General features: G+C 48.8%; 9 non-coding genes across 9 annotated transcripts; all 9 read left to right on the top strand.

The window, feature by feature from the left end:
- The first annotated feature begins 3,245 nt into the window (after positions 1 to 3,245).
- On the top strand, positions 3,246 to 3,319 carry TRNAS-GGA (transfer RNA serine (anticodon GGA)). Its single transcript has one exon. It is a non-coding gene; the product is annotated as a tRNA-Ser (tRNA).
- Positions 3,320 to 3,735: 416 nt separating this feature from the next.
- TRNAL-CAA (transfer RNA leucine (anticodon CAA)) lies at positions 3,736 to 3,809 on the top strand. The gene has a single exon. It is a non-coding gene; the product is annotated as a tRNA-Leu (tRNA).
- Positions 3,810 to 4,714: 905 nt separating this feature from the next.
- Positions 4,715 to 4,788, top strand: TRNAS-GGA (transfer RNA serine (anticodon GGA)). Its single transcript has one exon. It is a non-coding gene; the product is annotated as a tRNA-Ser (tRNA).
- Positions 4,789 to 6,185: 1,397 nt separating this feature from the next.
- TRNAL-CAA (transfer RNA leucine (anticodon CAA)) lies at positions 6,186 to 6,259 on the top strand. The gene has a single exon. It is a non-coding gene; the product is annotated as a tRNA-Leu (tRNA).
- Positions 6,260 to 8,149: 1,890 nt separating this feature from the next.
- Positions 8,150 to 8,223, top strand: TRNAS-GGA (transfer RNA serine (anticodon GGA)). The gene has a single exon. It is a non-coding gene; the product is annotated as a tRNA-Ser (tRNA).
- A 415-nt stretch (positions 8,224 to 8,638) lies between these two features.
- On the top strand, positions 8,639 to 8,712 carry TRNAL-CAA (transfer RNA leucine (anticodon CAA)). Its single transcript has one exon. It is a non-coding gene; the product is annotated as a tRNA-Leu (tRNA).
- Positions 8,713 to 10,106: 1,394 nt separating this feature from the next.
- On the top strand, positions 10,107 to 10,180 carry TRNAS-GGA (transfer RNA serine (anticodon GGA)). Its single transcript has one exon. It is a non-coding gene; the product is annotated as a tRNA-Ser (tRNA).
- A 415-nt stretch (positions 10,181 to 10,595) lies between these two features.
- TRNAL-CAA (transfer RNA leucine (anticodon CAA)) lies at positions 10,596 to 10,669 on the top strand. Its single transcript has one exon. It is a non-coding gene; the product is annotated as a tRNA-Leu (tRNA).
- Positions 10,670 to 15,012: 4,343 nt separating this feature from the next.
- On the top strand, positions 15,013 to 15,086 carry TRNAL-CAA (transfer RNA leucine (anticodon CAA)). Its single transcript has one exon. It is a non-coding gene; the product is annotated as a tRNA-Leu (tRNA).
- Positions 15,087 to 16,036: the final 950 nt, after the last annotated feature.

Here is a 16,036-nt window from a genome sequence, read left to right as displayed (position 1 = left end):
CCCCTATGCACCTTGGTTTCGGTGACTGTTGGCTCCCTTCATAGGTTTGTCAAACGGGCCCCTCATTTCCTTTAACTTCCCTGCTAATAGCTTAGCGAGGGTCTCGGTTCTGGCAGTCTTGATGCCATAGGTAGATTAAGAGGGCTCTCGCACAGTTTCCGCCCTCGTCCTTAGATGACGTTCCACGTCACGCTCGCGGTATTACAGGACGTGCTACGTCCGCCGCTAAGGTCGAGGGTGGCACTGGTGAACACTCTCAAGGTTCGCTTGCACCCAATGAACATAAATACCCACGAGAGCAGCAGATTGGACAGCCGTCGCCGTAGCTCAGTTGGTAAGAGCACCGAACGCGATATTCGGAGGTCGTGGGTTCGGATCCCACCGGCGGCATGGTTGTTTTTCTGCTGCTTTATAAGTAATTTTCTTTAAGCGATTTAATAATATCCCACTGATAAGCACAACACATAAAAACATTCCCCTATGCACCTTGGTTTCGGTGACTGTTGTCTCCCTTCATAGGTTTGTCAAACGGGCCCCTCATTTCCTTTAACTTACCTGCTAATAGCTTAACGAGGGTCTGGGCTCTGGGAGTCTTGATGCCATAGGTAGCTTAAGAGGGCTCTCGCACAGTTTCCGCCCTCGCCGTTAGATTACGTTCCACATCACGCTCGCGGTTTACAGGACGTGCTACGTCCGCCGCTATGGTCGAGGGTGGCGCTGGTGAACACTCTCAAGGTTCGCTTACACCCAATGAACATAAATGCCCACGAGAGAAGCAGATTGGACAGCCGTTGCCGTAGTTCAGTTGGTAAGAGCACCGGACGCGATATTCTGCGGTCGTGGGTTCGGATCCTACCGGCGGCATGGTTGTTTTTTCTGCTGCTTTATAAGTAATTTTCTTTAAGCGATTTTTTAATCTAAGTACTACAATATCCCACTGATAAGCAAAACACATAAATAAACATTCCCCTATGCACCTTGGTTTCGGTGACTGTTGGATCCCTTAATAGGTTTGTCAAACGGGCCCCTCATTTCCTTTAAGTTACCTGCTTATAGCTTAACGAGGGTCTCGGTTCTGGCAGTCTTGATGTCATAGGTAGCTTAAGAGGGCTCTCGCACAGTTTCCGCCCTCGCCGTTAGATGACGTTCCACGTCACTCTCGCGGTATTACAGGACGTGCTACATCCGCCTCTATGGTCGAGGGTGGCGCTGGTGAACACTCTCAAGGTTCGCTTACACCCAATGAACATAAATACCCACGAGAGCAGCAGATTGGACAGCCGTCGCCGTAGCTCAGTTGGTAAGAGCACCGGACGCGATATTCGGAGGTCGTGGGTTCGGATCCGACCGGTGGCATGGTTGTTTTTTCTGTTGCTTTATAAGTAATTTTCTTTAAGCGATTTATTAATCTAAGTACTATAATATCCCACTGGTAAGCACAACACATAAAAAAAAATTCCCCTATGCACCTTGGTTTCGGTGACTATTGGCTGCCTTCATAGGTTTGTCAAAAGGGCCCCTCATTTGCTTTAACTTACCTGCTAATAGCTTAACGAGGGTCTTGGTTCTGGCAGTCTTGATGCCATAGGTAGCTTAAGAGGGCTCTCGCACAGTTTCCGCCCTCGCCGTTAGATGACGTTCCACGTGACGCTCGCGGTATTACAGGACGTGCTACGTTCGCCTCTATGGTTGAGGTTGGCGCTGGTGAACACTCTCAAGGTTCGCTTACAACCAATGAACATAAATACCCACTTGAGCATCAGATAGGACAGCCGTCGCTGTAGCTCAGTTGGTAAGAGCACCGGACGCGATATTCGGAGGTCGTGGGTTCGGATCCCACCGGCGGCATGGTTGTTTTTTTGCTTTATAAGTATTTTCTTTAAGCTATTTATAAATCTAGGTACTACAATATTCCACTGATAAGCACAACACATAAAAAACATTCCCCTATGCACCTCGGTTTCGGTGACTGTTGGCTCCCTTCATAGGTTTGTCAAACGGGCCCCTCATTTCCTTTAACTTACCTGCTAATAGCTTAACGAGGGTCTCCGTTCTGGCAGTCTTGATGCCATAGGTAGCTTAAGAGGGCTCTCGCACAGTTTACGCCCTCGTCTTTAGATGACGTTCCACGTCACGCTCGCGGTATTACAGGACGTGCTACGTCCGCCGCTATGGTCGAGGGTGGCGCTGGTGAACACTCTCAAGGTTCTCTTACACCCAATGAACATAAATACCCACGAGAGCAGCAGATTGGACAGCCGTCGCCGTAGCTCAGTTGGTAAGAGCACCGAGCGCGATATTCTGAGGTTGTGGGTTCTGATCCCACCGGCGGCATGGTTGTTTTTCTGCTGCTTTATAAGTAATTTTCTTTAAGCGATTTATTAATCTAAGTACTACAATATCCCACTGATAAGCACAACACATAAAAAAAAAACATTCCCCTATGCACCTTGGTTTCGGTGACTGTTGGCTCCCTTCATAGGTTTGTCAAACGGGCCCCTCATTTCCTTTAACTTACCTGCTAATAGCTTAACGAGGGTCTTGGTTCTGGCAGTCTTGACGCCATAGGTAGCTTAAGAGGGCTCTCGCACAGTTTCCGCCCTCGCCGTTAGGTGACGTTCCACGTCACGCTCGCTGTATTACAGGACGTGCTACGTCCGCCGCTAAGGTCGAGGGTGGCGCTGGTGAACACTCTCAAGGTTCGCTTACACCCAATGAACATAAATACCCTCGAGAGCAGCAGATTGGACAGCCGTCGCCGTAGCTCAGTTGGTAAGAGCACAGGACGCGATATTCGGAGGTCGTGGGTTCGGATCCCACAGGCGGCATGGTTGTTTTTCAGGCGCTTTATAAGTAATTTTCTTTAAGCGATTTACTAATATAAGTACTATAATATCCCACTGATCAGCACAACGCATAAAAAACATTCCCCTATGCACCTTGGTTTCGGTGACTGTTGGCTCCCTTCATAGGTTTGTCAAACGGGCCCCTCCTTTCCTTTAACTTACCTGCTAATAGCTTAACGAGGGTCTCGGTTCTGGCAGTCCTGATGCCATAGGTAGCTTAAGAGGGCTCTCGCACAGTTTCCGCCCTCGTCCTTTGATGACGTTCCACGTCACGCTCGCAGTATTGCAGAACGTGCTACGTCCGCCGCTATAGGTCGAGGGTGGCGCTGGTGAACACTCTAAAGGTTCGCTTACACCCAATGAACATAAATTCCCACGAGAGCAGCAGATTGGACAGCCGTCGCCGTAGCTCAGTTGGTAAGAGCACCGGACGGGATATTCGGAGGTCGTGGGTTCGGATCCCACCGGCGGCATGGTTGTTTTTTCTGTTGCATTATAAGTAATTTTCTTTAAGCGATTTAATAATCTAAGTACTATAATATCCCACTGGTAAGCACAACACATAAAAAACATTCCCCTATGCACCTTGTTTCGGTGACTGTTGGCTCCCTTCATAGGTTTGTCAAACGGGCCCCTCTTTTCCTTTAACTTACCTGCTAATAGCTTAGCGAGGGTCTCGGTTCTGGCAGTCTTGATGCCATAGGTAGATTAAGAGGGCTCTCGCACAGTTTCCGCCCTCGTCCTTAGATGACGTTCCACGTCACGCTCGCGGTATTACAGGACGTGCTACGTCCGCCGCTAAGGTCGAGGGTGGCACTGGTGAACACTCTCAAGGTTCGCTTACACCTAATGAACATAAATACCCACGAGAGCAGCAGATTGGACAGCCGTCGCCGTAGCTCAGTTGGTAAGAGCACCGAACGCAATATTCGGAGGTCGTGGGTTCGGATCCCACCGGCGGCATGGTTGTTTTTCTGCTGCTTCATAAGTAAGTTTCTTTAAGCGATTTATTATTATAAGTACTATAATATCCCACTGATAAGCACAACACATAAAAACATTCCCCTATGCACCTTGGTTTCGGTGACTGTTGTCTCCCTTCATAGGTTTGTCAAACGGGCCCATCATTTCTTTTAACTTACCTGCTAATAGCTTAACGAGGGTCTGGGTTCTGGGAGTCTTGATGCCATAGGTAGCTTAAGAGGGCTCTCGCACAGTTTCCGCCCTCGCCGTTAGATTACGTTCCACATCACGCTCGCGGTTTACAGGACGTTCTCGTCCGCCGCTATGGTCGAGGGTGGCGCTGGTGAACACTCTCAAGGTTCGCTTACACCCAATGAACATAAATGCCCACGAGAGAAGCAGATTGGACAGCCGTTGCCGTAGTTCAGTTGGTAAGAGCACCGGAAGCGATATTCTGCGGTCGTGGGTTCGGATCCTACCGCCGGCATGGTTGTTTTTTCTGCTGCTTTATAAGTAATTTTCTTTAAGCGATTTATTAATCTAAGTACTATATTATCCCACTGGTAAGCACAACGCATAAAAAACATTCCCCTATGCACCTTGGCTTCGGTGACTGTTGGCTCCCTTCATAGGTTTGTCAAACGGGCCCCTCATTTCCTTTAACTTACCTGCTAATAGCTTAACGAGGGTCTTGGTTCTGGCAGTCTTGACGCCATAGGTAGCTTAAGAGGGCTCTCGCACAGTTTCCGCCCTCGTCCTTTGATGACGTTCCACGTCACGCTCGCAGTATTGCAGAACGTGCTACGTCCGCCGCTATAGGTCGAGGGTGGCGCTGGTGAACACTCTAAAGGTTCGCTTACACCCAATGAACATAAATTCCCACGAGAGCAGCAGATTGGACAGCCGTCGCCGTAGCTCAGTTGGTAAGAGCACCGGACGGGATATTCGGAGGTCGTGGGTTCGGATCCCACCGGCGGCATGGTTGTTTTTTCTGTTGCATTATAAGTAATTTTCTTTAAGCGATTTAATAATCTAAGTACTATAATATCCCACTGGTAAGCACAACACATAAAAAACATTCCCCTATGCACCTTGTTTCGGTGACTGTTGGCTCCCTTCATAGGTTTGTCAAACGGGCCCCTCTTTTCCTTTAACTTACCTGCTAATAGCTTAACGAGGGTCTCGGTTTTGGCAGTCTTCATGCCATAGGTAGCTTAAGAGGGCTCTCGCACATTTTCCGCACTCGTCCTTAGATGACGTTCCACGTCACGCTCGCTGTATTACAGGACGTGCTACGTCCGCGGCTAAGGGCGAGGGTGGCGCTGGTGAACACTCTCAAGGTTCGCTTACACCCAATGAACATAAATCCCCACGAAAGCAGCAGATTCGACAGCCGTCGCCGTAGCTCAGTTGGTAAGAGCACCGAACGTGATATTTGGAGGTCGTTGGTTAGGATCCCACCGGCGGCATGGTTGTTTTTCAGGCGCTTTATAAGAAATTTTCTTTAAGCAATTTACTAATATAAGTACTATAATATCCCACTGATCAGCACAACGCATAAAAAACATTCCCCTATGCACCTTGGCTTCGGTGACTGTTGGCTCCCTTCATAGGTTTGTCAAACGGGCCCCTCCTTTCCTTTAACTTACCTGCTAATAGCTTAACGAGGGTCTCGGTTCTGGCAGTCCTGATGCCATAGGTAGCTTAAGAGGGCTCTCGCACAGTTTCCGCCCTCGTCCTTTGATGACGTTCCACGTCACGCTCGCAGTATTGCAGAACGTGCTACGTCCGCCGCTATAGGTCGAGGGTGGCGCTGGTGAACACTCTAAAGGTTCGCTTACACCAAATGAACATAAATTCCCACGAGAGCAGCAGATTGGACAGCCGTCGCCGTAGCTCAGTTGGTAAGAGCACCGGACGCGATATTCGGAGGTCGTGGGTTCGGATCCCACCGGCGGCATGGTTGTTTTTTTTGTTGCATTATAAGTAATTTTCTTTAAGCGATTTATTAATCTAAGTACTATAATATCCCACTGGTAAGCACAACACATAAAAAACATTCCCCTATGCACCTTGTTTCGGTGACTGTTGGCTCCCTTCATAGGTTTGTCAAACGGGCCCCTCTTTTCCTTTAACTTACCTGCTAATAGCTTAGCGAGGGTCTCGGTTCTGGCAGTCTTGATGCCATAGGTAGATTAAGAGGGCTCTCGCACAGTTTCCGCTCTCGTCCTTAGATGACGTTCCACGTCACGCTCGCGGTATTACAGGACGTGCTACGTCCGCCGCTAAGGTCGAGGGTGGCACTGGTGAACACTCTCAAGGTTCGCTTACACCCAATGAACATAAATACCCACGAGAGCAGCAGATTGGACAGCCGTCGCCGTAGCTCAGTTGGTAAGAGCACCGAACGCAATATTCGGTGGTCGTGGGTTCGGATCCCACCGGCGGCATGGTTGTTTCTTCTGCTGCTTTATAAGTAATTTTCTTTGAGCGATTTATTATTTTAAGTACTATATGATCCCACTGATAAGCCAAACACAAAAAAAAACATTCCCCTATGCACCTTGGTTTCGGTGACTGTTGGCTCCCTTCATAGGTTTGTCAAACGGGTCCCTCATTTCCTTTAACTTACCTGCTAATAGCTTAACGAGGGTCTCGGTTCTGGCAGTCTTGATGCCATAGGTAGCTTAAGAGGGCTCTCGCACAGTTTCCGCCCTCGCCGTTAGATGACGTTCCACGTCACGCTCGCGGTATTACAGGACGTGCTACGTCCGCCGCTATGGTCGAGGGTGGCGCTGGTGAACACTCTCAAGGTTCTCTTACACCCAATGAACATAAATACCTAAGAGAGCAGCAGATTGGACAGCCGTCGCCGTAGCTCAGTTGGTAAGAGCACCGAGCGCGATATTCGGAGGTTGTGGGTTCTGATCCCACCGGCGGCATGGTTGTTTTTTCTGCTGCTTTATAAGTAATTTTCTTTAAGCGATTTATTAATCTAAGTACTACAATATCCCACTGATAAGCACAACACATAAAAAAACATTCCCCTATGCACCTTGGTTTCGGTGACTGTTGGCTCCCTTCATAGGTTTGTAAAACGGGCCCCTCATTTCCTTTCTCTTACCTGCTAATAGCTTAACGAGGGTCTCGCTTCTGGCAGTCTTGACGCCATAGGTAGCTTAAGAGGGCTCTCGCACAGTTTCCGCCCTCGCCGTTAGGTGACGTTCCACGTCACGCTCGCTGTATTACAGGACGTGCTACGTCCGCCGCTAAGGTCGAGGGTGGCGCTGGTGAACACTCTCAAGGTTCCCTTACACCCAATGAACATAAATACCCACGAGAGCAGCAGATTGGACAGCCGTCGCCGTAGCTCAGTTGGTAAGAGCACCGGACGCGATATTCGGAGGTCGTGGGTTCGGATCCCACCGGCGGCATGGTTGTTTTTTCTGTTGCTTTAAAGTAATTTTCTTTAAGCGATTTATTAATCTAAGTACTATAATATCCCACTGGTAAGCACAACACATAAAAAACATTCCCCTATGCACCTTGGTTTCGGTGACTGTTGGCTCCCTTCATAGGTTTGTCAAACGGGCCCCTCATTTCCTTTACATACCTGCTAATAGCTTAGCGAGGGTCTCGGTTCTGGCAGTTTTGATGCCATAGGTAGCTTAAGAGGGCTCTCGCACATTTTCCGCACTCCTCCTTAGATGACGTTCCACGTCACGCTCGCTGTATTACAGGACGTGCTACGTCCGCCGCTAAGGTCGAGGGTGGCGCTGGTGAACACTCTCAAGGTTCGCTTACACCCAATGAACATAAATACCCACGAAAGCAGCAGATTCGACAGCCGTCGCCGTAGCTCAGTTGGTAAGAGCACCGAACGTGATATTTGGAGGTCGTTGGTTAGGATCCCACCGGCGGTATGGTTGTTTTTCAGGCGCTTTATAAGTAATTTTCTTTAAGCGATTTACTAATATATGTACTATAATATCCCACTGATCAGCACAACGCATAAAAAACATTCCCCTATGCACCTTGGTTTCGGTGACTGTTGGCTCCCTTCATAGGTTTGTCAAACGGGCCCCTCCTTTTCTTTAACTTACCTGCTAATAGCTTAACGAGGGTCTCGGTTCTGGCAGTCCTGATGCCATATGTAGCTTAAGAGGGCTCTCGCACAGTTTCCGCCCTCGTCCTTTGATGACGTTCCACGTCACGCTCGCAGTATTGCAGAACGTGCTACGTCCGCCGCTATAGGTCGAGGGTGGCGCTGGTGAACACTCTAAAGGTTCGCTTACACCCAATGAACATAAATTCCCACGAGAGCAGCAGATTGGACAGCCGTCGCCGTAGCTCAGTTGGTAAGAGCACCGGACGGGATATTCGGAGGTCGTGGCTTCGGATCCCACCGGCGGCATGGTTGTTTTTTCTGTTGCATTATAAGTATTTTCTTTAAGCGATTTAATAATCTAAGTACTATAATATCCCACTGGTAAGCACAACACTTAAAAAACATTCCCCTATGCACCTTGCTTCGGTGACTGTTGTCTCCCTTCATAGGTTTGTCAAACGGGCCCATCATTTCTTTTAACTTACCTGCTAATAGCTTAGCGAGGGTCTCGGTTCTGGCAGTCTTGATGCCATAGGTAGATTAAGAGGGCTCTCGCACAGTTTCCGCCCTCGTCCTTAGATGACGTTCCACGTCACGCTCGCGGTATTACAGGACGTGCTACGTCCGCCGCTAAGGATGAGAGTGGCACTGGGAAACACTCTCAAGGTTCGCTTACACCTAATGAACATAAATACCCACGAGAGCAGCAGATTGGACAGCCGTCGCCGTAGCTCAGTTGGTAAGAGCACCGAACGCAATATTCGGAGGTCGTGGGTTCGGATCCCACCGGCGGCATGGTTGTTTTTCTGCTGCTTCATAAGTAAGTTTCTTTAAGCGATTTATTATTATAAGTACTATAATATCCCACTGATAAGCACAACACATAAAAACATTCCCCTATGCACCTTGGTTTCGGTGACTGTTGTCTCCCTTCATAGGTTTTTTCAAACGGGCCCATCATTTCTTTTAACTTACCTGCTAATAGCTTATCGAGGGTCTGGGTTCTGGGAGTCTTGATGCCATAGGTAGCTTAAGAGGGCTCTCGCACAGTTTCCGCCCTCGCCGTTAGATTACGCTCCACATCACGCTCGCGGTTTACAGGACGTTCTCGTCCGCCGCTATGGTCGAGGGTGGCGCTGGTGAACACTCTCAAGGTTCGCTTACACCCAATGAACATAAATGCCCACGAGAGAAGCAGATTGGACAGCCGTTGCCGTAGTTCAGTTGGTAAGAGCACCGGAAGCGATATTCTGCGGTCGTGGGTTCGGATCCTACCGGCGGCATGGTTGTTTTTTCTGTTGCTTTAAAGTAATTTTCTTTAAGCGATTTATTAATCTAAGTACTATAATATCCCACTGGTAAGCACAACACATAAAAAACATTCCCCTATGCACCTTGGTTTCGGTGACTGTTGGCTCCCTTCATAGGTTTGTCAAACGGGCCCCTCATTTCCTTTACATACCTGCTAATAGCTTAGCGAGGGTCTCGGTTCTGGCAGTTTTGATGCCATAGGTAGCTTAAGAGGGCTCTCGCACATTTTCCGCACTCCTCCTTAGATGACGTTCCACGTCACGCTCGCTGTATTACAGGACGTGCTACGTCCGCCGCTAAGGTCGAGGGTGGCGCTGGTGAACACTCTCAAGGTTCGCTTACACCCAATGAACATAAATACCCACGAAAGCAGCAGATTCGACAGCCGTCGCCGTAGCTCAGTTGGTAAGAGCACCGAACGTGATATTTGGAGGTCGTTGGTTAGGATCCCACCGGCGGTATGGTTGTTTTTCAGGCGCTTTATAAGTAATTTTCTTTAAGCGATTTACTAATATATGTACTATAATATCCCACTGATCAGCACAACGCATAAAAAACATTCCCCTATGCACCTTGGTTTCGGTGACTGTTGGCTCCCTTCATAGGTTTGTCAAACGGGCCCCTCCTTTTCTTTAACTTACCTGCTAATAGCTTAACGAGGGTCTCGGTTCTGGCAGTCCTGATGCCATATGTAGCTTAAGAGGGCTCTCGCACAGTTTCCGCCCTCGTCCTTTGATGACGTTCCACGTCACGCTCGCAGTATTGCAGAACGTGCTACGTCCGCCGCTATAGGTCGAGGGTGGCGCTGGTGAACACTCTAAAGGTTCGCTTACACCCAATGAACATAAATTCCCACGAGAGCAGCAGATTGGACAGCCGTCGCCGTAGCTCAGTTGGTAAGAGCACCGGACGGGATATTCGGAGGTCGTGGCTTCGGATCCCACCGGCGGCATGGTTGTTTTTTCTGTTGCATTATAAGTATTTTCTTTAAGCGATTTAATAATCTAAGTACTATAATATCCCACTGGTAAGCACAACACTTAAAAAACATTCCCCTATGCACCTTGCTTCGGTGACTGTTGTCTCCCTTCATAGGTTTGTCAAACGGGCCCATCATTTCTTTTAACTTACCTGCTAATAGCTTAGCGAGGGTCTCGGTTCTGGCAGTCTTGATGCCATAGGTAGATTAAGAGGGCTCTCGCACAGTTTCCGCCCTCGTCCTTAGATGACGTTCCACGTCACGCTCGCGGTATTACAGGACGTGCTACGTCCGCCGCTAAGGATGAGAGTGGCACTGGGAAACACTCTCAAGGTTCGCTTACACCTAATGAACATAAATACCCACGAGAGCAGCAGATTGGACAGCCGTCGCCGTAGCTCAGTTGGTAAGAGCACCGAACGCAATATTCGGAGGTCGTGGGTTCGGATCCCACCGGCGGCATGGTTGTTTTTCTGCTGCTTCATAAGTAAGTTTCTTTAAGCGATTTATTATTATAAGTACTATAATATCCCACTGATAAGCACAACACATAAAAACATTCCCCTATGCACCTTGGTTTCGGTGACTGTTGTCTCCCTTCATAGGTTTTTTCAAACGGGCCCATCATTTCTTTTAACTTACCTGCTAATAGCTTATCGAGGGTCTGGGTTCTGGGAGTCTTGATGCCATAGGTAGCTTAAGAGGGCTCTCGCACAGTTTCCGCCCTCGCCGTTAGATTACGCTCCACATCACGCTCGCGGTTTACAGGACGTTCTCGTCCGCCGCTATGGTCGAGGGTGGCGCTGGTGAACACTCTCAAGGTTCGCTTACACCCAATGAACATAAATGCCCACGAGAGAAGCAGATTGGACAGCCGTTGCCGTAGTTCAGTTGGTAAGAGCACCGGAAGCGATATTCTGCGGTCGTGGGTTCGGATCCTACCGGCGGCATGGTTGTTTTTTCTGCTGCTTTATAAGTAATTTTCTTTAAGCGATTTATTAATCTAAGTACTATATTATCCCACTGGTAAGCACAACACATAAAAAACATTCCCCTATGCACCTTGGTTTCGGTGACTGTTGGCTCCCTTCATAGGTTTGTCAAACGGGCCCCTCATTTCCTTTAACATACCTGCTAATAGCTTAGCGAGGGTCTCGGTTCTGGCAGTTTTGATGCCATAGGTAGTTTATGAGGGCTCTCGCACAGTTTCCGCCCTCGCCGTTAGGTGACGTTCCACGTCACGCTCGCGGTATTACAGGACGTGCTACGTCCGCCGCTATGGTCGAGGGTGGCGCTGGTGAACACTCTCAAGGTTCGCTTACACCCAATGAACATAATTACCCACGAGAGCAGCAGATTGGAGATCCGTTGCCGTAGCTCAGTTGGTAAGAGCACCGGACGCGATATTCGGCGGTCGTAGGTTCGGATCCCACTGGCGGCTTGATTGTTTTTTCTGCTGCTTTAAAAGTATATTCTTTAAACGATTTATTAATCTAAGTACTACAATATCCCACTGATAAGCACAACACATAAAAAAAAAACATTCCCCTATGCACCTTGGTTTCGGTGACTGTTGGCTCCCTTCATAGGTTTGTAAAACGGGCCCCTCATTTCTTTTAACTTACCTGCTAATAGCTTAACGAGGGTCTCGGTTTTGGCAGTCTTCATGCCATAGGTAGCTTAAGAGGGCTCTCGCACATTTTCCGCACTCGTCCTTAGATGACGTTCCACGTCACGCTCGCTGTATTACAGGACGTGCTACATCCGCAGCTAAGGGCGAGGGTGGCGCTGGTGAACACTCTCAAGGTTCGCTTACACCCAATGAACATAAATCCCCACGAAAGCAGCAGATTCGACAGCCGTCGCCGTAGCTCAGTTGGTAAGAGCACCGAACGTGATATTTGGAGGTCGTTGGTTAGGATCCCACCGGCGGCATGGTTGTTTTTCAGGCGCTTTATAAGTAATTTTCTTTAAGCAATTTACTAATATAAGTACTATAATATCCCACTGATCAGCACAACGCATAAAAAACATTCCCCTATGCACCTTGGCTTCGGTGACTGTTGGCTCCCTTCATAGGTTTGTCAAACGGGCCCCTCCTTTCCTTTAACTTACCTGCTAATAGCTTAACGAGGGTCTCGGTTCTGGCAGTCCTGATGCCATAGGTAGCTTAAGAGGGCTCTCGCACAGTTTCCGCCCTCGTCCTTTGATGACGTTCCTTGTCACGCTCGCAGTATTGCAGAACGTGCTACGTCCGCCGCTATAGGTCGAGGGTGGCGCTGGTGAACACTCTCAAGGTTCGCTTACACCTAATGAACATAAATACCCACGAGAGCAGCAGATTGGACAGCCGTCGCCGTAGCTCAGTTGGTAAGAGCACCGAACGCAATATTCGGAGGTCGTGGGTTCGGATCCCACCGGAGGCATGGTTGTTTTTCTGCTGCTTCATAAGTAAGTTTCTTTAAGCGATTTATTATTATAAGTACTATAATATCCCACTGATAAGCACAACACATAAAAACATTCCCCTATGCACCTTGGTTTCGGTGACTGTTGTCTCCCTTCATAGGTTTTTTCAAACGGGCCCATCATTTCTTTTAACTTACCTGCTAATAGCTTATCGAGGGTCTGGGTTCTGGGAGTCTTGATGCCATAGGTAGCTTAAGAGGGCTCTCGCACAGTTTCCGCCCTCGCCGTTAGATTACGCTCCACATCACGCTCGCGGTTTACAGGACGTTCTCGTCCGCCGCTATGGTCGAGGGTGGCGCTGGTGAACACTCTCAAGGTTCGCTTACACCCAATGAACATAAATGCCCACGAGAGAAGCAGATTGGACAGCCGTTGCCGTAGTTCAGTTGGTAAGAGCACCGGAAGCGATATTCTGCGGTCGTGGGTTCGGATCCTACCGGCGGCATGGTTGTTTTTTCTGCTGCTTTATAAGTAATTTTCTTTAAGCGATTTATTAATCTAAGTACTATATTATCCCACTGGTAAGCACAACACATAAAAAACATTCCCCTATGCACCTTGGTTTCGGTGACTGTTGGCTCCCTTCATAGGTTTGTCAAACGGGCCCCTCATTTCCTTTAACATACCTGCTAATAGCTTAGCGAGGGTCTCGGTTCTGGCAGTTTTGATGCCATAGGTAGTTTATGAGGGCTCTCGCACAGTTTCCGCCCTCGCCGTTAGGTGACGTTCCACGTCACGCTCGCGGTATTACAGGACGTGCTACGTCCGCCGCTATGGTCGAGGGTGGCGCTGGTGAACACTCTCAAGGTTCGCTTACACCCAATGAACATAATTACCCACGAGAGCAGCAGATTGGAGATCCGTTGCCGTAGCTCAGTTGGTAAGAGCACCGGACGCGATATTCGGCGGTCGTAGGTTCGGATCCCACTGGCGGCTTGATTGTTTTTTCTGCTGCTTTAAAAGTATATTCTTTAAACGATTTATTAATCTAAGTACTACAATATCCCACTGATAAGCACAACACATAAAAAAAAACATTCCCCTATGCACCTTGGTTTCGGTGACTGTTGGCTCCCTTCATAGGTTTGTAAAACGGGCCCCTCATTTCTTTTAACTTACCTGCTAATAGCTTAACGAGGGTCTCGGTTTTGGCAGTCTTCATGCCATAGGTAGCTTAAGAGGGCTCTCGCACATTTTCCGCACTCGTCCTTAGATGACGTTCCACGTCACGCTCGCTGTATTACAGGACGTGCTACATCCGCAGCTAAGGGCGAGGGTGGCGCTGGTGAACACTCTCAAGGTTCGCTTACACCCAATGAACATAAATCCCCACGAAAGCAGCAGATTCGACAGCCGTCGCCGTAGCTCAGTTGGTAAGAGCACCGAACGTGATATTTGGAGGTCGTTGGTTAGGATCCCACCGGCGGCATGGTTGTTTTTCAGGCGCTTTATAAGTAATTTTCTTTAAGCAATTTACTAATATAAGTACTATAATATCCCACTGATCAGCACAACGCATAAAAAACATTCCCCTATGCACCTTGGCTTCGGTGACTGTTGGCTCCCTTCATAGGTTTGTCAAACGGGCCCCTCCTTTCCTTTAACTTACCTGCTAATAGCTTAACGAGGGTCTCGGTTCTGGCAGTCCTGATGCCATAGGTAGCTTAAGAGGGCTCTCGCACAGTTTCCGCCCTCGTCCTTTGATGACGTTCCACGTCACGCTCGCAGTATTGCAGAACGTGCTACGTCCGCCGCTATAGGTCGAGGGTGGCGCTGGTGAACACTCTAAAGGTTCGCTTACACCAAATGAACATAAATTCCCACGAGAGCAGCAGATTGGACAGCCGTCGCCGTAGCTCAGTTGGTAAGAGCACCGGACGCGATATTCGGAGGTCGTGGGTTCGGATCCCACCGGCGGCATGGTTGTTTTTTTTGTTGCATTATAAGTAATTTTCTTTAAGCGATTTATTAATCTAAGTACTATAATATCCCACTCATAAGCACAACACATAAAAAACATTCCCCTATGCACCTTGTTTCGGTGACTGTTGGCTCCCTTCATAGGTTTGTCAAACGGGCCCCTCTTTTCCTTTAACTTACCTGCTAATAGCTTAGCGAGGGTCTCGGTTCTGGCAGTCTTGATGCCATAGGTAGATTAAGAGGGCTCTCGCACAGTTTCCGCTCTCGTCCTTAGATGACGTTCCACGTCACGCTCGCGGTATTACAGGACGTGCTACGTCCGCCGCTAAGGTCGAGGGTGGCACTGGTGAACACTCTCAAGGTTCGCTTACACCCAATGAACATAAATACCCACGAGAGCAGCAGATTGGACAGCCGTCGCCGTAGCTCAGTTGGTAAGAGCACCGAACGCAATATTCGGAGGTCGTGGGTTCGGATCCCACCGGCGGCATGGTTGTTTTTCTGCTGCTTTATAAGTAAGTTTCTTTAAGCGATTTATTATTCTAAGTACTATAATATCCCACTGATAAGCACAACACATAAAAACATTCCCCTATGCACCTTGGTTTCGGTGACTGTTGTCTCCCTTCATAGGTTTGTCAAACGGGCCCCTCATTTCTTTTAACTTACCTGCTAATAGCTTAACGAGGGTCTGGGTTCTGGGAGTCTTAATGCCATAGGTAGCTTAAGAGGGCTCTCGCACAGTTTCCGCCCTCGCCGTTAGATTACGTTCCACATCACGCTCGCGGTTTACAGGACGTGCTACGTCCGCCGCTAAGGTCGAGAGTGGCGCTGGTGAACACTCTCAAGGTTCGCTTACACCCAATGAACATAAATACCCACGAGAGCAGCAGATTGGACAGCCGTCGCCGTAGCTCAGTTGGTAAGAGCACCGGACGCGATATTCGGCGGTCGTGGGTTCGGATCCCACCGGGGGCATGGTTGTTTTTGCTGCTGCTTTATAAGTATTTCCTTTAAGGTATTTATTAATATAAGTACTACAATATCCCACTGATAAGCACAACACATAAAAAACATTCCCGTATGCACCTTGGTTTCGGTGACTGTTGGCTCCCTTCATAGGTTTGTCAAACGGGCCCCTCATTTCTTTTAACTTACCTGCTAATAGCTTAACGAGGGTCTCGGTTCTGGCAGTCTTGATGCCATAGCTAGCTTAAGAGGGCTCTCGCACAGTTTCCGCCCTCGCCGTTAGATGACGTTCCACGTCACGCTCGCGGTATTACAGGATGTGCTACGTCCGCCGCTATGGTCGAGGGTGGCGCTGGTGAACACTCTCAAGGTTCTCTTACACCCAATGAACATAAATACCCACGAGAGCAGCAGATTGGACAGCCGTCGCCGTAGCTCAGTTGGTAAGAGCACCGAGCGCGATATTCGGAG

Source organism: Amblyomma americanum, chromosome 1 (assembly GCF_052857255.1).
Source record: "Amblyomma americanum isolate KBUSLIRL-KWMA chromosome 1, ASM5285725v1, whole genome shotgun sequence".
Lineage (NCBI taxonomy): Eukaryota > Metazoa > Arthropoda > Arachnida > Ixodida > Ixodidae > Amblyomma > Amblyomma americanum.
The sequence above is the reverse complement of the archived record's forward strand: the minus strand, read 5'-3'. Positions and strand labels throughout refer to the sequence as shown.